At 41.3% G+C, this 25,352-nt stretch overlaps 1 protein-coding gene across 4 annotated transcripts in view; it reads right to left on the reverse strand.

The window, feature by feature from the left end:
* The window catches only part of ZNF148 (zinc finger protein 148), a 41,966-nt gene extending 25,974 nt beyond the window's left edge, over positions 1-15,992 (reverse strand). For 3 of the 4 annotated variants that reach the window (XM_032114258.1, XM_032114257.1, XM_032114254.1), the window contains exon 1: positions 15,908-15,992. The gene's annotated coding sequence lies outside the window, so the exon portion shown is untranslated. Of the gene's footprint in view, positions 1-15,204; positions 15,522-15,907 lie in introns of those variants that run through there. The other variant, XM_032114255.1, reaches the window with a different exon arrangement.
* Between the last annotated feature and the right edge of the window lie 9,360 nt (positions 15,993-25,352).

A 25,352-nucleotide genomic window follows, 5' to 3' on the forward strand; every position in this document is an offset into this window, starting at 1 on the left:
TGCAGCACATCCCCATCGTGAACCACATCGCCTCATTCAGAAACCGCTGCTTTGCCAAAGCCTCCGGCTGTACTTCAGAACTATTCATTTCAGGAACCCTGACATCAGCTTTTCCAAAGACTCGTGCACTCATTTGGGGAGCTGAGCAGTAAAGACAATATTCCTAATTAAAGAAACAACCACTTAAATAAAAACATACTGCATGAAAAGCATGACAACATTTCAATTTAGAATCAAAAATAAAAATACCATCAAGAGAAAACATTAACTGATTCAGAAAGTCTGCTGGGATGGTGGCTGCTACAAAGTAGATCTGAAGAGAGACCCTGAAGGAAAGCAGCAAAACTTGTAAGCCACTGGAGTACAACACATGGTCCAGCTCTTGTTCTCCACTTTGACTGATGTAAGGGCTATTCTGTCTTCTCCCCTCTTTCCTTAAGCAAGCAGTAAGGTATTATTTAATTTAATGAGCAAATACTCAGAAATACAAATTGGGTTCACTTTAAAAATAAAACCCATATGTGGAAAAACACGAATTCTGTAGGATTTAAAAGATTATTTATGACATATGAGAAAAGAAAATACATTTCAGGATTAACAGCAGAGACAAAAGATGAAAATCATCTGCAGTTTAGCTATTTGTAGAACAGAACTAGTTTAATGTTTTTGCTTTTTTTTTTTGAAAGTAAGATGGAGTTTTTGTATTTGTAAACATTGTCCTGCAAATGTCTTTCTTGTTTTAGAACTTCTACTGCTCCTTTTAAATGTTAAAAAGCAGGATTTTCTACTTTCTATATCCATATCCCACTCCACCCTCTCCCCTATGTGACCTTCTCCCTACTTTTGCAAGGCAAAAAGGAATAAAAGAAGGCTGAGGGAAACGGGAAAAGAAAGTTGTTAAAATGTAACTATTCTTCTGGCTTAAACCTTAGCTCCTTCTCTAGCAAAGGCTAGAGAGACTTGCAAAGACTTGAAACAGAAATATGGCCTTCAGTATAGCAACAAGTTCTCTTTGACCATGTTTTCTAAGATACAACAACCCAAACACAAGAGCCAGGATGCACAACAGCAGTTCTAACTTGCCTTTAGCAACCTGATACTGTTCTGATGAAAACGACCTCCAAGATTCCCCTCACAAAAGCCGACACTGTGCTCAGCCCAAGGTATTAAATGGTTTCAGGGTAACCTTACACTGAAGTATCCTGATGACATTATTTTAACTCCACATTTTGGGAAGTGTGTTTTCATTACAGTAAGACAAGGCAAAATTCCTAATGAGCAAATACCTGAAGCTATAGAACATGTACCTGAGCACATTCCTTCCACATCCTTGCTTCAAGAGCCTTTGGAAGAATGAGTGCATGCAGAGCCCAAACCACAAAACCTATAAAGGTTATTACTGCAAAATGCACATACAAGAAACTTTTCAAAAGGCAATCTGGGGAGACCCCGCAAATTCTTAGGGCTCATCTCCATGGTTATGTCACAATTATTTGTGCTAAATTGTAAACATATATTAATATAGTACATATAAATCTATAAAACTCCCTAAATTAACATTCTTGTTCTATTACAGAATTTCTTTCCATCCCTATTTAATGAAATTCACTTTGGAAGAATTTATTCTCAATTAAAAAGCCAATCACTTTATGATCAGAACAGTTTACTGGCATGAGTAGTACAACTATTTTAATTAGCCAAACTTCTACAAAATCAACTACAGCTGATAGACCATTCCAGTAAGACATTTGGTGTGTTTTGTTATTTACCCAACTCTCAGTGATACCGCAAGAAACAATCCAGTACAGGGGGTACCTGCCCAAAGGGAGTGCCCTGCACCTCTCCCCCCTCGGGTCTCCTCTGGGTTGATCACAGCATTCTGCAACTGAGAAGGGAGCTGGACAAAAACATTCCCACAGAAAAGCCATGAGGTTTCGTTTGGATCAGTGGGATGGAGCAGGCGGAGGATACGGAAGAAGATGGGCAGTGAGGAAGCAGGAGCAGGGAACAGGACTGTTTTTTCCAGGAGTGGTCAGTGGTTAGATCAGATTAAAGTGCATTGTGAAACTGCTCCACAAAGGCAATGCGTACACACAGATGAACACCTCAGAGCTGCCACCCAGACATACCCAACGGCTATGCCAAATTCAGACCACAGGAGAAATGGCTATCTACATTCTCAAATGCTTTTGTCCTAAAACGAAGTATAAAAGTCACCTATAATTCTGCAATTCCTAATGCTAATGAAGAAAGAGAAAGCAACAAGGCTTAACAGCATATTTAAAACTACTAATGTTTAAGCATTTCTATGAATGAAACCACCATCAGTGCAAACGCCTTCAAAAGAGAGAGAAAAATTAGAACTTAACAGGTTCCTATTATCCATTTTAAATCCCTATCAAACCATGAAAAATGCTGATTATTCTCATCACATCAGAAAATATATTTAGTTGCACTATTAATATATGGATATAGTCCAATATAAAAGGAAACAGAGTTAGCTTTCACAATATCAAAGGTTCAATTTTTACCATACCGCAGAAGCCTTTAAAGTAAAGAATAATACCCTACTTAATGGTTCTAAATAAAGAACATTAAATAAAATTCTCTCTTCTCCCAACTCAGAAAAATAACACTCAGCTAAAAGAACAATTTTTAAATTAACAGCAAGTATTTTTAAGAATCAATTAGAACGTGTTGACTTGCAAAAAAAAAGCAATCAAATATAAATCATCATGAAAAGTTTAACAGATCATAAAATCAACACTTTCTAAAAGGTAACATATGATACACTCTTAGGACTTGTTGCACGGTTATTTCTGAGTGCTCCATGTTGCTGAACACGTGCCAGCGCAGGGCCTGATCCCACTAAGATTTACACTCATACTGAGCTGTGAATAGCCCTATTACAATCAACAGGATTACTCACAGAAAGTCTCCTTATCGTGCACAGAATTATCCATGCGTGAAAATCTTTGTCATCTTCCTTATCCTGAAATCTGCATTCTGTCATCACCAGCATAACCATAATTTAATATCTAATGTGCATATGGATAAGCTTGTGACACGGTACTTAAAAAGCCACAGTTCCATATCAAAATCCACAGGGGTGTCACCAGTGTCACAAACACACTTTAAATCGTCCAAAAATCACAGGCAATGCTACTTTTTATCTGGAAAAAAAAGCCACTGGTTTTGTAGCACTAAGTTATAAACTACTAGAAAATAGTTATTTTTGAGAATTTATCTGTGGAATTTCTACCACTGGGTAGCTAACCTCAGAAGAACAATGCAGGATTTCTGTCTTTGCACCATGAAACTCAAAAGTGCTCACCCTGGGGACTTCTGATGACATGTATATCCAGGAAAATAAGCACTACACATAACTAAGGCTACCCAGCATCTTCTAATAGCATTTTATAACTTCTGTCCAACTGGTGACAACCTTGTGAAATTTCATCTATCTCATGCACGCCTCAAGCTGAAACTTTATTAAAGTATTTCAGATAGTGTATCAAATGGTTTTTCATTTGATTTTGACAACAGTGCAGTTCTATCACAAAGCTGAGCCACCTAACAGCTAAAGGTCATTGAAAGGGGCGATCCCTCCTCCTAACTCTGAGAGTCCAGCCTATCACTGGTGCCTACTCTGATGCTCAGATTTTTTAAAATGTGATTTTTTTTACAAGGCCTTAAACTCCTTGGGCGTCACAACTTCTTTACCATCTGCAAGTATCTGTGATGCATCCCTACTCATCAAAAGCACTGTGCTAGTGCTGTTTTACAGATGACAACCTGCTGCTGCTCTCAGATTGGCCCAAACAGCAAAGGTCTGTGTATGTGTGTGCATATGTTCCTTGTCCTTGGTGGAAAAAGAATTGGCTGGATGTTGCACTCAGAGAGTTGTGGCCACTGGCTCAATGTCCAAGTGGAGACCAGTGACAAGTGGGATTCCTCAGGGGTTGGTATTGGGACTGGTGCTGTTTAACATCCGTGTCAGGGACATGGACAGTGGGATCGACAGCACCCTCAGCAAGTTCCCAATGACACCAAGTGGTGGACGCCCTGGAGAGAAGGGATGCCATCCAGAGGGACCCTGACAGGCTGGAGAGACGGGCCTGTGTGAACCTCATGAAGTTCAACAAGGCTGAGTGTAAAATCCTGCAAGTGAGACAGGGCAATCCCAAGCACAAATACTGGCACTGTACTTTTTTTAAATACAAATAACATAAATATATGTGCATGTGTTTGTGTGTGTATACACACACACATATATATATATACACACATATGTGGTTTTCTACAGCACACTGGATGGAGTGCTCCACAAAAATATATTAAACTAGTCAGACAGATTATAATATTCTTGCTCTGTTTGTTACAAGTGCCAAAACATGCATGAGTCACAGAGCACATGAAAAGAAAGACATGACCATTTAGGCAGTTGAACACTACCTTGCAAAATAGGATCAAGCCCCTTCTACCAAATTTTTTTTTAAATAAGTGATCAATAATTATATTTGGCACATTTTCTGGCTGCTTATCCTGACACATTTGGGTCAGATTTACCCAAAATGCTGAGACTCAAGGCTGCAATTGTATCACTTACAGCAATACTTTAAAAATACAAAGATGAATGCAATGCTGTTATTTTAATTTTAAAAAAAGCTCTTAAAGAGCTCAATGGACATCCACACCAAATACAAATTTTCGTCTTGCTCACAGGCACCAATTCTCCAGCTGTAAAATAAGAAATATTCATTTCCTCTCCCTGAGGCATAGTAAAATACTTGTAATAACAAGCAATGTTCAATAGAGGTCACAAGGGTGAACTAATCAGTTTATGGTGCTCTTGCTCCTGCGGCCAGCACAGCCCCCGAGGGGAGAAGGCAGCACATCTCAGATGGAAAGGTAAGCCTGCACCAGTGACTGGGATAACTGCTGTGAGAAGGTGGGCAAGAGGGGTCTGGCCTCTCCCAGGACCTAACCACTGAGCAGAAAGCCCAGCCAACCAGTAGATTTCCAACTAACATGGAGCAGCTGCTTTGGTGCAGAATCACTAGAGGAATGGGGCACACCAATGGGGGATTGCCATCGAGAAAAGGTAAGCACAACAGTAAGACTTTGAAAAGAGAAACACTGTTTACCACCATGAAGTAACAGAACTATGAGAGATTTGGCTTCTTTTTCTGGCTCTGCCACTGCTTTTGGGGCAAGTCTGTTATCCTGGCAAATCATTCCCCCACCCATCTTTCCACTTCTTGTCTCTAAATCAGGTTCAGTGATCCACCTAGGATTTAGGTGTGAAGCAAGCAGTAGACACTATCTATGAGGGCCTCACAAGCCTACTGATAACCATTTCAGAAATTTCACAAAGAAATATATTCATTCTGCCTTTAGAGCAGGATTAAGCAGAGCACAGTAAGAGAACACATGTTACGCAACAAGAAGAAAGCAAAGTACAGAGCAGCTGCTTATTCTATTCATGTACGTTCAAAAAGGTAGGGGCTTTGGGGTGTGTTCACATACCATGAAATACTACAGTATAGCATTAAGGTACAATATATTAATAATACAATGAGGATGGTAAAATTAAGTGGCATAGGTAAAGCTCAATGCTGCAATTTTAAGGCTTGCATGCTTGACTTAAACCTAAAATTGCTCTTTCAAAAGCATGCTTTTCTCGTAGTATCTTCAGCTTCATCGTTTTCTAAAAGGCCATCTACATGTACTAAAGAAAAAGAGTAATTACAGAAAAAGTCAAGACAATTACTTAATACATCCACATAGATTAAATAACATTGGACAATAAGCTAACAAAAGCATAACCAAGAAGATTTTGCTCAAAAAACCTGGAAGTTAGCTGCAAAAGCCATCTTAGAGATTCTGGAAGACATTCCTCATTTACATGCATGACAGCACAAGGAAAACTCACAGGAAAAAAATAACACTATTCTAAACCATAGGTGAGAAGGCCATGAATAACAACAATACAGATCTTACAGAGCACAGGTGATATCTAGATCTTATTTCAGCACTTGGAAACGTTATTTCAACATGGGCTCTCAGGTTGTGAAAGCAATGCAAGTATTTTAGAATACAGGAACCATTCTCCTAAGTTCCAATTTCAACTTTAGCATGTCACCATGAACAGAGTAGGCATTTTTTCCCTAACTTTACTTCAGCAAACTTATTCAGAGTAAGATCACATTCTTTGTAACATCTCAAAACAAATTCTACAAAGTATGAAGTAGAATGTATGGTTGGCTCTATGTAGATTAACTTTCTACCTTGCAAGGAACATTTTCTCATCTCACTCTTCTGCAGAGGAAGCATTGTCATACCACAGCGTAACTTCATTTTTAAAGGATATTTATTTCATTTCAGCTCTGTTTCAAACATACCCCTCATCTACACATGGAACAGAAATTCAAATAATCCAGTTAATCTGAAACATGACAGAATGTATTCATATACATATACATATATATATATATATATATATATATATAAATATAGGTATTCCTCTTTAGCAAAAGATTCACTCCAGACAGACCAAGCAAATCCTGTGCTTTCTGTACTGTTTTTCAAATACCACAGTGTTACCTTCAGTGGCACACTTGAAAAGATGGGGCCAAAAATCTGGGCCAGGAGACCTGAAAGAGCCCCTCCTAAAGCTCAAAGACATAGATCTCTATTCACTGCTCCACTCTTCAAACCCTACCTATATAAAAATAAAGGCCTTTTAGGGTCCTACCTATTCCATCAGATTAATGTGCCTGCAACTAAAAATTACGTATCTATCTCACATTTGCTAACATAAACACAAGGCAACACACATGTAACATAGTCAATGGAAAAAATAAGCCCATATAATAATCTCATCAGATAAGAAAAAAAAATCACAGGTGGCAGTTACTTGTCAAAATGCTCATGACATTTCCAAAAAGCATTTGGACCCTTCAGAGATGGCAGCTGTCTAGGAACATAAAACCAGCGCAATTACAATGATTTAGGTATCATTAGAAGCAGCATCTCAACCTGTATACCCTGGTGGTAGCCCTTTCTTTCCTTTAATGCATGATAAAAAACAAGGAGCAGAGGATGTTGTGATGCCACATTAGGGAGAGCACTGACCAACAGTGAACCAGAAAATCTATCACTGTTCTTCAAATATTTGAGCAGTTACAAACTGGGCACCACCAAGGAGCAATATTCATCAGTGGAATCAGGGATTGCTGTGGCCTAAACAGCGCTCTGTTACAACAGCATCAGAACAGTATCAAGCACCTTCATCAAGAATAAACAGAAGAGTCAGCACATAAACTGACATGTGTTAGTATTTAAAGATAGTATGAAATCAGCCAGAGGGGGAAAGAGTAGAAATAAACTCTAAAATCATGGAAGTGAGCAAGCAGGTCACTTTCTCAAAACCCCTCTTGGAACACAATCATGTTATAGCCCATGTCAATTTGCCAAGACAACAAAGAAGGTTTTTTTAAGAGTATACTCATCTCCAGTTAGGATTTTTTTTTTCCACATTGTTGCAACAAATCCACCACCTCCATACTGCTAACCAACACTTGTGGTCAGATTAAATCAACTAAGAACTACTCCTATCCCACTTACATAAAATTCCAGAATTATAAATCAGCCTTTTTAATTCATTTTTAATCTGAATGATCCTCACTTCAAAAGAAAAAAAAAGGCAAATCAGGTACTAAATCCAGTGTGCTTCTGCAGTGTATTCTCTTCAAAAGACTATCCACAACCTCAGCAAGAACTTCCAGGTAACTCTTCCCCTTGGTACTTCATAAATGGTATGAACAAGGAATCCCACTGACTTCTACCACATACCCCAAGGTGATCTTTCCTCATTAGTTTTAAATTTCTCAAACAAGTTTCAGGCACTTAAGCCCATTTTCAGATTGAGGCAAGCCAAAACATGAGATGTCTAGAAACTATTTTATAAGAGCAATAATAACACAGATATCCTGGCCCATTAACTAACACTGAAAATGATCCAAAAAATAAAACTCAGACTCCTCAAGATTGTGCCCTCTTGAATAAAAAGGTTGCGGAAATTGGATTCTACCTCAATGACTTTGGTGCCCTGCAGCTAATTCTCATTAATTAAATCCTAGAATACACTAAAACAGGAATTCAGAATGATCAAAAGATATGATACATGTTTATAACAACTCCTGTAATTATTAGGAACAAAAATCTTGAAGGTTCTTGATGCCATTAACTCACAGACCAATAATTCAGGGCTACCATTCCAAACAGGTCTGAAATTTCTGAGAACCCATAGTCAAATAACTTCATGATGAAGCCAAGTCTTAGTAAAATACATTCAATACAACCTTTATTACTAAGCAAGCAGGAGACCAATCTGTAAAGTCAGAAAGTATTCTGACAGGATTCTGATGAAAGAAAAATTCAGCACATTCTGCCTTTATGAACTGCTTTCCAGATCTGTTTCCTCATCCAACCTTGTTAAGAGTCTCAGCTCCTGGAGCCCTGAACACGCTGATGCAGCTGCACTCACCCAGGCTCCCTCAATGCAAAGATGTGTCTCATAGGTAACAGGGCAACAGTTTGTAAAAGAATCCTAGAATGCTTTGGGTTGGAAGGGACCTTAAAGATCGCCTAGTTCCAATCCCCCTGCCACGGGCAGGGACACCTTCCACTACACCAGGTTGCTCAGGGCCCCATCCAGCCTGGCCTTGAATACTGACAGGGACAGGGCATCCACAGCTTCTCTGGGCAACCTCTTCCAGTGTCTCACCAACCCCACAGAAAATAATTTCTTCCTAATATCTACTCTAAATCTACTCTGTTTCAGTTCAGTACCCCTTGTCCTATCACTACCTGTCCAAGTACCCAAGATGGAAGCCCCAGAGCCAAGACTTCTCTGCTGAACTTGTGTCCAACCAAACGTGGGAAATGAAGAGCTGTCCAATATTACAGCAAATTTTAGGCATGTAAGATGTAACTACAACAGATTCCATTTTTTCTGCATATGCAGCCACACTCTGATCACCACCACAACTGCGGAAAGGCCCCTGCCTGTCCTATGACCTACAAGGAATGTAAGCCAGGGATGACACAAAGGCACACTAGACAGTGAAACGCAAGATCATGCAAAGAATTGAGAGATTAGGTTTTCTGTCAGTTTGTCCTTTTACATGGCTGTTCCTTGAAAAGTGACAGTAAACTCACACTTACAGCTGCACTACATTTGATCCAATACAGCGTATGTAACACTGAGTACAGATTCCTAACAGGCACCAGCTGAACACGCCTGGTTTGCATGATCTACTTTTAACTGTCAGATTCAGACAACAAGCCCACTGGTTTTGTCTACAAATTGCCACCTACTCCACATTTTCCAGCAAAATACTGTGACAACTGGCTGATCATCTTCTGTGTGCTCCTCTTCTATAAACTCTTATTTTAATCCCTCTCTCAGTAACTTAATTTCATCATTGGTGATCACAAAAAAAATACATTTCAAATACATAAAAATTCTTCCCTACAAGTCATTTAAAAAGACAACTTCATAATCTCTACCAGGAAAAAAATAACATTAAAGCCAAGTAGCTTTTCCCTAGTTCCTTATACCCCATAACAATACAAGCTTTCCTGCTCCTCATAACACAATCACATAACTTTGACATCTTTTTGCTGACTCAGACAAAAATTCATCACGAAATATAACTGTCAGGTTCACCAGTGACAGAGGAAGCTCCTGAGAACCACGGCCTAATAAAGCTTTCCTCCTTGAGGGATGACAGCAGTCTCTCCCATATGAAAGACTCATTTTTATTTGATATTGTTAAAGAAATATTCACACAGGGCACTTTCACACGAGACTTTACTTTCAAGAAAACCAGTTATTAGGTCACAACATAAGTTGAAAAACAGTATTTCATGGGCATGTCTGGAAAATCTGCAAGTGACTTTGGTAAAATAATTGTATCACATGTTGGTATCCTGAGGATTGACCACCTCCCTCTGCAGCTGATTGACAGTGGTCAAAATGAAAATTTTCTTCAAAGTAAGCAGTGCAAGATTACTCCAGCAAAAAGGGAGTTGGTTGAGTTTACCAATCTATCATGAAGAGCTTCTTTGTTAAAAAAACCTTTACAGACACAAAAGAGAACATTTCTTAAATTTATGTATATAGCCACTGTTGTATCAAGAACTGCTCAGTACTATAAATGACCCAACTTAAAAGCCTGACAATTGTCATCCATTTCACATGTATTTTGTTTGATAGAGACTGATATGTAACAGTGACCTATGTTAGAAACCACTGTGCGTATGTGGTCAAAACCAGAGGAGAATCATGCCTCAGGAGATGATACTTTGCTTCAGAGTACTCCTATTTGAGACACTCTGAAATCATCCACTGAATCTGGAAATTTTGACTGTTATAATGCCTACAGACTAAAAAAATCATCCATGGATCCTGTGAAATGTATTTATTTCTTGGCTTACATACTCATTTTGCTCCCTCTTCCCTGCCTTTACAAAACTGAAGAATGGCTGCAGTGCAATACTAAAGATCACTTGTTGAAAGCACTACTAAAGAGTTTTCAGTACCCAAGGAAGCCTGCAGAAACCCGGTGTATTTAGAAGCTGCTTCCTTGCTTTGCCCCTTCCCAATGACATTCCAGGCACTAAAATACACAGCTTATTGTCTGGCAAAATAAACTTCACTTTATGATGAACATTTCTCATTCTCCAGGACTAGAGCTTTAGGCTAGACATCATCATAAATACATGCTACGAGTGTCTTGCATATACATCCACATGCACCCACTTTTTAGCAGCATACAATCCTAACAACAGAAAAAGAGAGATCTGACAAATTTTCAGGGCAATCACATGGCAGTTAATATTCAGAGAATATAAAAAGTTGGTTTTTCCCTTTTCTTGAATACTGCTAGTGATCATATGACTATGACACATCTGCACAGCATCAGTATTTCTCACTTCACCTCTTGCACTAAGGTAACACGACCTGGTCATGATATTACTGGCATTGTAAACCTCTCTAATGAAGTCTTTTATATCCATGGTGGGGTGCATAGGTAGCAAAAGTTAATAGAGACTTTATGGGAAATTATTACGGACACATTTAAGACAGTTGTACAAATTTTTATGAATGGGCATCTTTTAACCTTGTAGATGTAGCTGCCATTTGAAACAATTTTAGAGCAGCAGGCTTTATCAGTCACATAGCTGAGCTCACACAGACATCACAACAGCTTTACACATGAGTAATATCACATGTTATATCAAGAAACTGTTTTATGGACATTTTACAGGCACCTGGATTTTTGGTTTGGGTTTTTATCTTGGATTTTTTGGGTTTTTTCCAGTGCAAGAGATCTAGACAGTTTATATTTGATAGGCTGTTCATAAATTATACCCTACTGCTGTTTGCAGGTTGGAACTTCTTCCCACACAGATTTCATTTTATCATCAGACTGTTTAATTCTGCGCTTATAAAAATGTCATCCTAGTCATAAGGGAAGAATTAGACAGCACTGTCTTAAGATTTTCTGCACATACCATGACAAGATGCAGATACTGTGATACTAATATGCCAGTAGAGTATATCAGTTCCAGGATCAGGCCAATACACATGCTGTTACTGAGCTATGGCTTTCTGTTTTCAAAAGTGCAATGAAATCATAAAGTAATATAAGTTAGTAATACATTAACTACATTACAGTATTCACACTGCTACCTCTTGATATCATAGCCTGGAAGACATTAACACACTGATAATATCCTAAGAGTACATTAAAAATTATTTTGGAGCAAAAGGAGTACCAGTTTCTATATTATCTCCCAAAATAACATTCTGACAGTGTGAAAGAAGTTACCAGGAGATCTGAACCCTTCTGCATGTTGTGGATTCCACAGTCTTTCTAAAAGACAGCGAATTTCCCCTCAGGACACACTTACAATCAAGTTTTGTGAGAACATATTATAGATTTTTTCCAGGTATTTTATCCAACATGCTGAATGATATACAAAAAATTTCTCTATATGGAGTCAGGGGAAGATAATTTAATCACATATAATATTTGAATACTCACATATGTTATTGTATTTTAATTTGTACAATAATTTGTAAGTTAAATAGTTTAAAATTTTATCACTTGTGTAGTTCATGGAATTACTGCTGATGTATAAAACATTCTGTTCTGTGTAGATTAAAAAACTGTATATTTAAAATGTATATAGAGTACTAGCTAATGAGCTAAACAGATGGGGTTGTGTATTTAACTTCACTGGGAAGTACTGAAATAAAGGAACTAACAGCATTTGTGTAAATGAAAATAAATCTCATGAAAATCTGAATGGATTTTCCTTTGTTAGACAGAAATTTGTGCTTGGCATATAATTACATATTATAGCCAATGGCTGTGGTTTGCTGACATGTCCTGTCAATAGCTATGCCTCAGCTGTTAAAAAACAGTAAGTTTGTACATTTAACTCAATACTAGAACAAGGGTTTCTGTGCAGATACCAATTTACAGAACAGAAAAAAGAAAAAAAAAAAAAATTCATGAATCTCAGTACTCCAAGGAATGTAATTTTCCCAAAAGCATTTCTTTCAAAAAACCCTAAACAAATTGAAGTGGAACTTAATCACAGTACTGATCCTTCACATAAGCCCTGCAACCTGATAGAAGCAGACACCCATGCCTGGTTTCATCCACCGAGTCTTTGTGGAACCACTTTTGTCTTTAAACACTCAGTTATTCAGATCAGACTGCAAGCTGAACGCTTGAATCTATTTCATCATAAAGGATGCTGCTTTGAATGGCAGCTATCATTAAAATGCCAGGCAAAAGCACAGGAAGTACTTATTTTAAATAAAACCTATCTATTTCTCTGTTAGATCCATTTAAGAGCCTTCAAAGTAAAAAAATATTTCCACTGGTATTTACTTTTCAATGCTTGCGCCATTCATTTAATAAACAAGACATGTTAAGTTTGGACAAGAAAGCTGGATGCTTCATTCCACATTTAGGGTAACAGCAGTATCTTCATTTATGAAAGACATTAGCCCAGTGTTACTATTTCTTATTTAACTTCCATTATTTCACAGAGAAAAATGTATTTTATATTAGAGCCAAAATTAAATCAAACTTAATCCCAAATTATGCTAAACACTTAAAGGGGTTTCGATAGATGAAGGCCCACTCCATCAAGCTGCTCCATACACACAGGTCTCCATTTGTAAGAGCCCACACAGCCATCCTCGCCGGAGGAAGACACCAGAGATTCCAGTCACAAAAAAATCACAGATGTCTTGCAGAAGACACAAAACCAAATCCATCATGTTCCTCCCCAGACTACTAGAATACAACAAACACTTCCTCCTCATTAGTACATTTTTAAATGTTTAACCTAAATCCATACTCTGATACCCTGAGCTCCACTATTTGCAAATCTACATTACTGTGCAAAGAATGTATCTAGAAGTGAGCTAAACTCTTTAAGATGAACCATCACCATATTTCACTAGAATAATATATTATTAGCATTCTCACAGCTCAACTCTAACATTACTGGTACACAGAAATTCTCAGATGGAAGTACAGACTTCCAACCTCAATGGTTTTATACCAACTGTCTTTAGAACACCTGCACACTCCACAGCACTTTAAATCCTCATACAAATAAACTTGTGCACACTGAACTCAGAGGGAAAACCACCTTTTGAAAACTACATAACAATATTCCCAAAGTATATGTTCCTTCAGGTGAACAATTTAGCCCGCAATACAACTTTTCACATTCTGAATAATTTTTCTCCCAATTTTTTTTAATCATTGTGGTTCTTCAAGTAGCTACTTACCCACTTAACAGTTTCATTTCATAGTCCATTATATTAGGGATTTTTCCATAAACAAAATATGTTTGCAATACAGTAGACATGAAGCACACATGGACAGGACAGACAATAAAAGAAGCATAGATTACATACACATCTGTTCTCTCAGGTCTCAACCTGAGGAGCGAAGACAGAAGTACACATGCACACAGCAGCTCAAATGCAAGATATCACCCTCATCTTGTTTAGCTTTCTTCTTTATATGAGCTCACTGACTAAGTACAGGTATATTTGGGGAAGAGGGGCATGCAGATATCCAGAAAAAACTACACAGACAACACTTTTGGAAACTGAACACACACATACATTCAGTTGCGTATTCATGACGAAAGGCCGTGACAACAGTTTTCAGGAAACTGCAATTGAAAACGAATTTTGTTTTCCTAAATTACTGCAACAAGAGCAGGCTTTGCTGGCCTCCTATGGATGTGTCTGTACCCTCTACCGAGAGCCTGCAGATCCCACGAGATCCACAGGGAAGCAGGCCTCACATGCTCCAGAGCTTCCGGTGCAGCCAAAACTCCTGCAGATGACAGCTGTCACTGGACAATGCACAAATCCAAACACTGGAAGTGAACACTGAAAAACTACCATTGCCTGAAGGTATGAAAACTTTTCACTCAGCAGGATAGATTTTAAGTCTCAATCAGACCATTGGTTTACCAGACTGATTTTGAGAACAGCATAAGAACACCTGCAAGAATTGATGCAGGGTAGTGCTGTTTTTCTACTTCTTCCCTTCACAAGGCATATTCACCAAACTCATGGAGAATGGCTACAAATTTTGTATCACTTACAACAATGAAACTGGATATGGGCACTCCAAAATGTTGAAGCATGATGGGTCGGCCCAGGTATGCATTCCTAGCAAGCTTGTAAAGTACTACTGACATTTGTAAACAAGTACAGGAACAAACAAAGCAACTGAGATCCTATTCAAAAGAAAAAACACAGTCTTCTGTCATTTGTCCTGGCCAGTGGCAAAGATGCTGCTCATCAGGACGAAGACATCTCTCTCATCTACAACTTCTTGGACCAGAACATCACGTGTATGCAGACGGAGATAGGTCATGCTCCAAGAAGACTTCCAAAGCAAGACTAAAGTTGTGATCACTGGATTCCACAGATCTACCTTTTTTTTAATCATTCTGCAAAATCTCTCACAGCTGCCCTAAACAGTTTACAAAAACAAAGTGATCAGAGTGATGATTTATGTTTGCAACATAAATGTCTTCCCTTTCCATGAGCCAGCTTAATGCAGACGTTGCTGCACTCACCCCAGCTGAGGTTTGGCAGGAATCGGGGGAGGAATGATGTTGATGAGTGAAAGTGTTTGAAGCCCAACTAATTTCTCTTCAACTCCTACTGGTCCCCCCTGCTCTCCCAAGCCACTTCCAGCCTGGCACTTGTTAGCAGCTCCCGACGCTGGGGAAAAGAGGTGCCTTGCAAAAGCTTCCTCCGAGCAGCTGAGAGGAGACTCTGAGAAGGTTATGCAGAAATAAAACCAAACGAAATGACTGTTCGCAGGTCGGCACGCTTCACCTATCTTACACCGGGAACAATGGAGAGGCGGGCAGCGGGAGGATACGGCCCGGGAGGACGGGGCCGGGGGGACGCCTCTGTCCGTCCGTCCGTCCGTCCGCTCTTTGTCCGTCTGTCAGGCAGCCCCGCTGGCCCCATCCCCGCCGCCCCGGCGCGGCCTGCGCGGCCCCGCGGCTCCCGGCCGGGAGAGCGGGAGCAGCGGGAGCAGCGGGAGGCGCGGGAGCAGCGGGCGGAGGGCGCCCGCCGCCTCCTCATCCCCCGCTCCCCGCCGGCCTCTCCGCGCCGGGGCCAAGTGCGGCCCATGCGGGACGCGCCGCGCCGCGGCCCCCCCTTCCCTTCCTTCCCTTCCTTCCCCTCCCTGTCCTCCTCCTCCTCCCTCCCTCCCTCCGCGCACCGAACGGCCCCGACCGGCCCCGGCTCGCTCCCGCCGGCACTTACCGGCCGCAGAGCTGCGAGGAGAAGGCGGCCGGGCCGGGCCGGGCCGGGGCGCGGCGGCGGCGGCTCAAAGCGGCCGTGCCGCGGCCCCGGGCATGGCGGGGGCGGCGGGGCGCGGGCAGAGGGGCCGGCGGGGCGGCGGCGGCGGCGGGGGGAGCCCGGGGGGAGCGGCGGCGGCGGCGGCGGCGGCTCCTTCCTGCTGCTCCGCCGAGCGTCCGCGGGCGGTGACAGCGACACCCGGCCAGAGCGCCGCGCGCGCGCTGCACCACGGGAAACGCGCTCGGAGGACCGGCGGGACGGGAGGAGGAGGAGGAGGATGGGGATGACGGCGATGGAGAAGGGAGACGGGAGCCGGGAACCCCGCCGGGGCTGCCGCTGCTGCCGGGGCGGGCGGTGCCGGGTTACGCGCGGGTCAGGAGGCCGCCGCGGCCGTGGGAGCGCTGCCCGCGCCGGCCCCGAGCGGAGGCGGGGCGGAAGAGACCCTTCGGGCATGGGCCCCGGCGGGGGGTGGCCTCCTGAGCCCCTCGGTGTCGTGCCAGCGGCTTAATGCCCAGCAGGGCATCCCGGAGGAGAGAAGGCCGGAGCGGCCGCGGTCGGTGTCAGGGAGAAGGCTGAACTATGACAGAATTGATGTGGTTGGAAGGGATCTCTGGAGATCATCCCATCCAACCCCCCTGCCAAGGCAGGGTCAGCTGGAGCAGGTGACACAGGAACGCGGCCAGGTGGGTTTGGAATGTCTCCAAAGAGAGGGATTCCACGACCTTCCTGGGCAGCCTGTTCCAGGGCTCTGCGACCCTCAGTGTAAAGAAGTAAAGCCTGATCTGGTTCCCCACTCCTGACGCATCTCTGGGGTGAGGCCCCGCTGCAGGCTGCCAGTGCCATTGCAGAGGTGGTATCCCTCGCGCTCTCAGGGCCTCCAAATCCATCTGAAAGTCTCGAGATTAGTTTTCTGCACTATAATCTCCACGATCATGATGTTGTTCATGACCCCACACAGTAAACTATTTGGAGAATTGCTAGAGACCAAATCTTGAAACCCGTGCCTTGCTTGGACTAGCTCTCCACCCAAACTGGCTGCACCTCTGCATCCCGGGCTGTGGCACGGTGTCGCTTGCACCTCTCAACTTCACCACTTTCAGGGGTTACCAACTTTTCCACGTTTCTCTAAATAAAGTCTTTCGCCCAGCAACGCGCTTGAACACGTGCGTACCTCGATTGCTCTATGTCAGTTGCGTATAATTAAGCATGTGCTTAAGTGCTCTGCTGGATTGAAGCCAAGATCTGCATAAACTCTGTTGGGTAAAATTTACCAGCTTCGCTGGGCTTAGCTCTGTGAATCATTCAATCAGCAGCAGCCCAAAGCTTTTTGCTACAAGCTTAGTTATTCCCAGGCTGTCCTACAGGATCGCCCTGTCTCAGTGACGAGGCTTATGCCCTTCATTCAGGTCCTGTTAGAAGTGAGACGCATCTGCCTGGTGAGTCAGCTGAACGTAGGGTTTCAAGTTCCCTCAGCCAGGTGCATTAATAAGGTTCTGCACCCTTACGCAGGTCAGAGGTTGTGCCATCAAGTTACAGTGCAATAAATTGCATTAAGAAGAGAGTATTAATGACACCGGGACCCCGATGAAGGTCTGCCCTGACTTTGTGCAATAAGTACATTTCAAAATGATAGTGTCGAGTACTCGATCTCTATGAACAGAGGAAGGAGTTAATAAAATGTAGCTGCATTCCATGCAGTCCTCTACAATTTTACACAAGAACAAGAAGTGTCATTAACCTGCTTATTGAATAAAATGGGAAACTTTTTCATTTCCAAAACCAGAGTTTTAGAAACTGAGGAAAGACACACATTTATTCAGCTTTGATTTTTTTTTTTTCTTTCAAAGGCAATTAATTTGGTGACTCTACTCATTTTTCCCTGTCAAAGAAAATATCTTTTGAATTGCATTAAGTCTGAGTCAGGAAGCTCAGCACTAAAACCTTATTTTAAAACACACTGAGGAATTAAAGCTTTCTGCAGGGTGAGCACAAGTCTTTCTCCAAGGACACATCAATTGGAACCTGCTTTTCAAAAAAATTTGTTTGGCAATTAACAGTGTAATACAAAAAAAAGAAAGACTGTCTTGTAGTTAATGCAAAAAAGTAAGGCTCAGCATATTTGAGTTCTGTTCATTACTCTCTTATCATTCTTCTATGATCTTAATCAAGACATGTTCCAATTTTCAAATGTCAGTTTGAGTTAGGGTGCAGGTTTTCGTGTTGTTTTAAGGGGAATTAAGCACCTATAAATTGTCAAGTTCAGTGAGAATCTTACAGTGTTTTGTTCATCTGGAAGTCCCCTGCAGCAGGGTAGAGGTGGTGAAGGGACACATCAGACCTTGGACCTCTCCCTCACATGTTTTCAAATGATGGCAGTTCCTCACCAGGTCACCCAGCTGTGGCACTGATGTTCATATTAGTGTTTGGACACATTTAATACTGTGCTGTTTATTTATTAATATTAGTATTTTGACATAACAAAATAGAAAAGAAATATATAAACTCAGTAGCTTGAGAAGCTTAAAGCAGCATTCGCATTTTGACCTATATTTTTTTTACACTGCTCTGTAAATAGCAGACAAACTCTGCTTTTCCTAGGTAAAATAATTAATAGTCTTTAATATAGTCTTTCCTCTCCCTTCTGAATTCCAAAAGTTGCCCACCCACCCTCTAAAAGGCAATGTGTCTGCAGCATGGAGCACAGTACGTTTCAGTTTTAACAGGGCTAAATAGTGAAAAGTAAAAAGCACTTCACCCTCCTTCCTTTTACTTTTTTTTCTTCCCTTTTCTGTGTAAATCTAGAAACAAAAAAATTTAGGAAGCATGAGTAGTTTATGTGTTAAAAAGTGGCTTTGGGGCATCACTGGGGAATATATATGTTTTAAAACATCTTAAACAGAAAGCGGCTGGAGAAGTAACTGCACACATCAAGCAGAACCACCACATTTGACCTCCTGCATGACAAACTGAAATATTTAGTTCAGAAATTTCTGCATCAGGCCAGTAAATTCTACTGAAGCAGCTGTTGATCTGGAAAGATCCAGTCTGGGAATTTGAGAGAGAGGTCCACCAGTTATGTAGGCTTTTGAGATGGCCCCGTAGCCTAGCTCTCAAATTTATGCCTTCACATTTGTCTGCATTCATCAAGCCTGAGCTTCTAATTATTCATTTTAGCTATCAGGTTTAAGGACTGTGTATCAGGATTTTTAACTCTATTTGCCAGGTCTTGCTTTATCCTTGTAACTCTTTATAAATCCCCTTCCAGTTTTTCAAAAATTATTTTTTGTTTGTTTGAAAATACTCTTAGTGTGGCCCACTGCTCAGTCATTTAGACCACAGACACATAAATCAACAAACATCAGGTGCAGCTTCTTTTCACTCACCCACATCCACATAACCTTTTATCTGTGCCTTTGGAGTGATGTAGAGAGTCCAGTGATGCGACCTGTCCTACTGTGACTCTGTCCAGGGTGAAGTTTCCTGCTGCTTCTCTGTCCTTTGTCATATAAAACAAGGATACACCACGTCCCTCTTCTCCACTTCCCCCTGCAGATGTCACAACTCACAGTTAACAGTCTCATTCCTTCCAACACATACAGTTGGCTTCTCTTGAAAAATAATAATAATAAAAAAAATAAAGATTTGTTGGACTATTTATGTCTATTCGTGGTTACAAGATCAGGCCAAAGGAAATGTGAAAAACAATCTGCACTACAGCAATCAATATTTTTACTGAGTATTTTATAATGATGCTAAGTCTTGAAAAAACAGACTGAAGATGATCAGTGAAGAATTCATGTCAGTAGTTTGCATATGGAGAGCACTGCTAGAAAAACATTTACGTACTCAGAATAAGGTATTTGCAAACAGAAAGTTCAAGAGAAAGCACGAGGAGTTAGGGTGTGAAAATACACAATTCATCTTCCCAAGCAATGCTAAACCCACCTTTTCTGCACTTGTGGAATCATCAAATAGTTGAAGTTAATAACTTCGGTGGAAGATGAGAGTAATTTGACCTTCAGAGGTTACAGATGTGTTCTCCACACCCCACTGCCACTATTCTTCTTCAGTTTCCCTCCTCCTCTCCCCTCCTTCCTTGTCCACAAAGGTTGCTGTAGCCCTGGCTGGTGCCAGTATGTGCCAGAGATACAATGCATGGTGCTTCAGAAATACCTTGGTGAATGCCTGACATTTCAGCAGTGGATTCAGTCAGGGAACAGTTGCTACTGAAAGCTAGAAAATCACCTTCCATCTATTTTTTTTGATCGGAATATTTCACCAGGGCTTTAACTAGCACGCATATTCAATGCAGAAATGTAATGAGTCCATTGTCTGAGCATCCACTCACGTTGACTGTAAATTGCTCCTCTTCATTTCAGCATCCCTGGTGGAATTTGTGTTTTAATTATTTAATGTTTTTTATAGCAAGCTTTCAATTCATGATCCCACATAAGCCTGACTCAATAGTCTGCCTTGCCCTATATTGCTGGCAGATCAGGAATCAATCACAATGCTCCAGTGGCACAGTGTGCTCCCCCTGACTTCACCAATGCAGGGAAATACGGCGGTATGCAATGGCTCAAAACACCTGGGCATCTGATGTTTGCAACCAAAAATTATTAATTACAGTCAATATTGGTTAGAGGGTGCATGCAAGTCACCCAGCTCTTTTCCTTATTCCCAGAATCTTTTCTGTTCCCAAAACTGTTTGCAGGAGAGCACTGTTCCACCTGAGCCCTGAAGAATTCTTCATATCAGATTAGTTTCTAATGCCACAAACATGCCTGACGTGACTCAGTCATTTATTTTAGAATAATACAGTAGCCTAAAATGCTTTAAAACTTGAGGTCAAGAGAGCACAAAAATCCCAGAAACAAAAAAAAAGAAACGTTTGATGAGAGATATACCTGTCTGAAGAAAAGAAAGATAGCAAGGCAGCATCAGTCAGGGTGGGTTTGTGTTGACACGAGACGTTCAGATATCTGTAATACGTCTGGCTTGGTCCCACACGGCATTCCTGTAAAATTAGCATTATAAATCTCTAGACTAAAAGAAGAGAGGATGTTTAATGTCCCATGCTGAGATGTCTAATAGAAAGAAAAAGCAACAAAAATGATGATAATGTAGTACTTGCCTAACACAAGTTGTCAAATGACACTAGACAGAACTTAAAGAACCAATTTCTCTGCCTTAAAACACAAGTTATAAGTAGAGCAGAAAACCATCTCCTCTTAACTTAGATTGGCAGCCTACCTAAGACATTTAAGTTGAATTAACTGCAGATAGGAAAGCAAGAGGGCCTTAAACCCCAGTGTGAACACTTTAGGATTAAGCCTTTCAGAAATAAATGTAAAGGAAGTGAGGGATATTTTATCTGTAAAAGAGAGAACATCCACTCAGGGATTTGGTGGGCTTTAACTGTTGCAATTTAATGTCACACCTTTACTTAATTCATCTTAATCTTTCCCATGTGTCTGTCCCACTGCAGCTGAGTTCTTTGATTTGAAATATTATAGTGGATCTAATTTGAAAGACAGCATTAGCAGAACCATTAGCTAAAGGCTTGTCCAGGTTACTCACTCAGAGGTGAGTAACCAGCTACTTCATACCTACTTTGTGTCAATGCTCCTGGTTTATATTATCACGTTGTAGGCTGCATCACACCACCTTGCATGAACTGAGAGTTTGTGCAAGCCAAGCACAGCATTTTAAATTCAGATTCACACCTCTTTACAAGTCTAACATTGACCTGATTAAAAGCAAGACGCAGCATCTGCAGAGCAGGTAGGACATCAGGCTCTGATGCAGTGGTAATGATGGGAGATTGATACTTATCAACCAAAAGTTCAAACTGGAAAACATATATTTTAACTTTTATATATATATATATATATATATATATATTTATATGGCATGTATATATTATATATATAGGCAGGATCTTGGAATTAGATGACCTTTAAGGTCCCTTCCTACCCAAACCACTTTATGATTCTATATATTTAAGCCTGAGAGGTTGTACATTCCCAGGGCGACAAGGATGAAGCCGTTATGCCAAATGGGATGTTTCCATACATTATTTGGGCCACTTGGAAAGCCAACAGAGTGTAGAAGTCTGAATCTGTGAAAGCCAGTAAAATCTCTAGTTTCAGTTGGCAGTGAAGGAAGGGGAAATGAGAAGAGCACAAATGGACCTTGGAGACCAGGGAGGGATTCTAAAAGGCTGGAATTGGAACTCCGTAAGCTAATTGCTCAACACAGCAAAAAAAGGAAGGGTTTCGGGTTTTGCATAAAAACATAATAAAAATCAGTGTTGCTCTCCCATTACTGGTTTCCTCTGGTACTACTCTCAAAAATTGCATCAGAATAAGGAAGTGTTGGAACAAGACAGGCTATTAAATTCTTCATATTACATAGAGCCTGTTCACGACTGTCAGAACCTGAACCAGCTGGGCTACCATAAATTTATTAAGTTAATCAAGCCCCAGTGGGGACTAAGCAAAACCTTTGAGGCCTCCAAAAAAGCTAGATGAATGGACAACATAATGGCCAACAAATTTCATTGTATCTGCATGAAGTTCTGAATTTAGAAGAAAAGGTAAACTGCTAAGATCCATTACAAATGACAAAAGGCCAAGGTACAGCTAAAGAGCGGGGTCTTGGCAGGGAAAGGCAAGAAGGTAAAGTTGTTGATAAGTTTTTTTCTCACGTGTCTTTCTCATAAAATGAGAAGTGAACTGGGTGAAATCTTTCTAAGGCCAAAGCAAGCAAATTAAATACTACTTGAATGTAGTTATGACTGAATTTTCTTCCAAAACACGAGGATGCATTGAATGGAGATGATCAGGACTTGTACCAGACTATTCAACAGGAAGATGAGGACAGTTAAATTTTCAAATTGCACCAAGCAGGAGATGGTCCAGGTCCAGGTCCAGCCTCCTCTGGAAGAGGATGGAGAAGAAGATGATGGAGTTCAGCTCAGTAACGATGGAGAAAAGACCTGAATCTATGGCAGAGCTAAAGGACAGCAGTGTTTCAGAAGGTGGTTTAGTAGGGCAGTGCAGTTGTTCACAAGCTGGACATCAGCTGATGTGCACATCATGCTGTTAGGTCTGACCTGGCTTAAACCTTGTAAGACACAAGGGAATCACTTCCATTCAGTCTGCACAGCACAGCTGAGAGTTTAACTGGGCAGGAAAGGTATGGCCCAGTTGAAAAGGTCAGTAGGAATGCCAAGAGATCTAGGAAACCTGACCAAAAAGGCACATGTTCCACTGGAGAATGCTAAAGGGGAAACATGATGAGGGTCTTCAAACATGTAAGAGGACATTGCACAGGCAAGTGAAGAAAGCTGGTTTCCTTGCCCTCAGGAGGTATGCAAGATATAAATTTTTCCCTTTAGGTTAGGTATTCTTCTGTTTTTCTAATAGCAAAGGTCACAAACCACTGGGATGGCCTATGGGGCTATGGTGCCAATAGAGGTCTTTAGGAACAGTTTGCACAAATATACGATGAATGCTTTAGGAAGTAACCTAGATCTTGGCCTTTGCCACCAGTGCCACCCAGTTTTGGTTTTGGAGTGCAGATAAAGTAAGCAAGCAGATAAAATGGGCTGAAGAATAATAAAAAGATAAAATATCTTCACATAGATCTGTGGTACAACTTCAAGCAGGCTGCTGTGGTCCAGCCATCTCCAGCCATCTCTGAGACTAGGAACTTCAGATGATTCAAAGAGCAACAAGTAGGATCAAGGGTATGGCAATTCACAAAAGATTGAAAAGATCTGGATTATTATCTTCAGAGAAAAGCAGGGGAGACAGAATAAAAGTACATAAAGTAATGTCTGGTATAGAAAAGAAATCAACAAAGAAAGAATACAGCAAGAGATTAAAATGGGGAACTTCTCTGCTACGGCACATCCAAAGCATTGGTGCTAAACCCAAAAGGATTCTGAAGGAAAATGTCTTGCCAACATGGGTACCTGAGGCACCTTCAAGTCTATAAAATAAAGTCTGTTTCCTCTTGCCTGACATCAGCCCTTTGCTCCATACCCTGTGGTTGTACGACACTCTGTCACGGAATGAGCACGAAATGGGCAAAAGCAGCCAAAAACCTGAAGTTTCAGATATTGCTCTTTTTAAAAGCAGCAAAGGGATCAAAAAGAAGAACTGCTTATTTCCAAGAGCATGCTGTTTTTCCTGGTACGCTGAGACTGGCTGGCCATGCCTGCTCATCACTGAAAGAACAGAGGAAAAGTCTGTTCCAAGCACTCTCTGTCTTGGATATATCACATGCCCTGAGCCAAAAACACTGCTTTGCCCCAAAGCAGTAGCTTGAACAGACTTTGTAAAGTTGTGGCCTTGTCATCTTAAGAGAACTCAGTGTGTGAATCAAGGAGGTGCCTCTGTGTGTCTGGCTTATCCAATAACGAGCAAACAGTGACAAAGGATCTCCAACCCCCATGACAGCACTGACTACCTAAAAACAGAAGGGCAAAGGTCTTCAGTGCTAAGTCTTACCCAAAGTTAACTTAACAAACCTTTTTATTACTGAATAACTCCAACCATTAAATTTGCAATTATCTATATATATCAGCTGGTGCCTGTGAAGAACTAAACTTGGAGGGGGATCCATTTAAGGACACATAGAGACATCAGAAATCTCAGAGACATACCAGAAATTTTGCCAGAAATTTGTTTAAAACACAAAGCAAACATCAAGAGATTTCTGTGAAGGAACGTGGTGCTGTGTGTAGGCATTACGAAAAATGTGACCTTTGTAATGCTCATACATCTCACTATTTTACAGACGGGGAGAGGTCCCTCCTCAGCTTCTCTCCATGGGTCCACTTTGATAAGGAAGGGATGCTGCACATTATATGGCCTCTCCATGGGTGGCAGCAGTTGTTTTTTAACATCTGAGCCCGTGATGTAGCAACACCAACATGTTTTCAGCTAACAGCACTGATGCAGTTTTCCAAACTGTACACAGCTTCCAACGAGCTTGATGGAAAAGCACCGTCTCTCCTGGTTCCCTAGAACATCACATCTGGTGTGGCACTTGTGAAGCCCCTTTCACACTGACATAAGCCTTTAGAAAGTTTTGGTGAGGACTTAGCACATCCTGCCAGCCAGACCCTGCGGAAGGAGAGCACACCCTCACACTTTGTGCCCAGGCAGATTCAGAGAGCCTGAGCTCAGTCAGGAGGTTGGTCCATGTAATGCCAGCTCAGAAAGCTCCAGAACAGCAACTACCACCTTCCTGGGAAATCCAGGGAGCTTGGCTAAGCCTTGGGGACAATGTGAAATGAAAGTGGTCAGAAGAACGTCGGAACGGCTTGAGTGTGGGCTGGGGATATCCCAGACAACAAAGGCTGTTTGGTAAGATCTGCTTTCCATCTGCAAAGCAG

Source organism: Corvus moneduloides, chromosome 7 (assembly GCF_009650955.1).
Source record: "Corvus moneduloides isolate bCorMon1 chromosome 7, bCorMon1.pri, whole genome shotgun sequence".
Taxonomy (NCBI): domain Eukaryota; kingdom Metazoa; phylum Chordata; class Aves; order Passeriformes; family Corvidae; genus Corvus; species Corvus moneduloides.